This window comes from Suricata suricatta, chromosome 2 (genome assembly GCF_006229205.1).
Source record: "Suricata suricatta isolate VVHF042 chromosome 2, meerkat_22Aug2017_6uvM2_HiC, whole genome shotgun sequence".
Taxonomy (NCBI): Eukaryota; Metazoa; Chordata; class Mammalia; order Carnivora; family Herpestidae; genus Suricata; species Suricata suricatta.
In genome coordinates this window covers 38,878,652-38,879,840 of record NC_043701.1, presented here as the reverse complement: position 1 = coordinate 38,879,840, position 1,189 = coordinate 38,878,652, and the positions used below count along the sequence as shown (strand labels likewise).

The 1,189-nt window shown below is 44.7% G+C and overlaps 1 pseudogene; it reads left to right on the top strand.

The window, feature by feature from the left end:
- Nucleotides 1-1,189, top strand: part of LOC115274841 — a 47,035-nt pseudogene that overhangs the window by 32,121 nt on the left and 13,725 nt on the right.

Here is a 1,189-nt window from a genome sequence, read left to right as displayed (position 1 = left end):
GTTGCTGCTGGTGTTGGCAAATTGAAGCAGGTATCTCCATGAATAAGCAGACCCATGAGCATGCCCTTCTGGCTTACACAATGGGTGTAAAGTAACTTACTGTTGGTATTAACAAAATGGATTCCACTGAGCCACACTACAGCCAGAAGAGACATGACGAAAACATTAAGGAAGTCAGCACCTACATTAAGAAAATTGGTTACAACCCTGACACAGTAGCATTTGTGCCAATTTCTAGTTGGAATGGTGACAACATGCTGGAGCCAAGTGCTAACATGGCCTTGGTTCAAGGTATAGAAAGTCACCTGTAAAGATGGCAATGCCAGTGGAACCACACTGCTTGAAGCTCTGGATTGTATTCTGCCACCAACTTGTCCAACTGACAAGCTCTTACCCCTCCAGATGTCTATGAAATTGGTGGTATTGATACAGTCCCTGAGGTGGAGTGGAGATTGGTGTTCTTAAACCTAGCATGGTGATCACTTTTGCTCCAGTGAATGTCACACCTGAAGTAAAGTCTGTTGAAATGCACCATGAAGCTTTGAAAGAGGCTCTTCCTGGGGACAATGTGGGCTTCAATGTCAAGAACGTATCTGTTAAAGATGTTCATCGTGGCAATGTGGCTGGTGAGAGCAAAAATGACTCACCAATGGAAGCAGCTGACTTTACAGCTCGGGTGATTATCCTGACCAGCCAGGCCAAATCAGTGCTGGCTATGCACCTGTGTTGGTCACATTACCTATAAGTTTGCTAAGCTGAAGCAAAAGATTGACTGTCATTCTGGGAAAAAGCTGGAAGATGGTCCCTAGTTCTTGAAATCTGGTGATGCTGCCATCATTGATATGGTTCCTGGCAAGCCCACGTGTGTTGGATTTTTCTCTATCCTCCTCTGGGCCACTTTGCCATTCATGACATGAGACAGACGGTGGCTGTGGGTGTTCTCAAAGCAGTGGACAAGAAGGCAGCTGGAGCTGGCAAGGTCACCAAGTCTGCCCAGAAAGCTCAGAAGGCTAAATGGATATTATCTCCTATACCTGCCACCCCAGTCTTAATCAGAGGTGGAGGAGCGGTCTCAGAACTGTTTGTGTCAACTGGCCATTTAAGTTTAATAGTAAAAGATTGCTTAATGATAGCAATGCATTGTAAAACCTTCAGAAGGAAAGGAAAAAGTTTTGTGGATTTTTTTTTT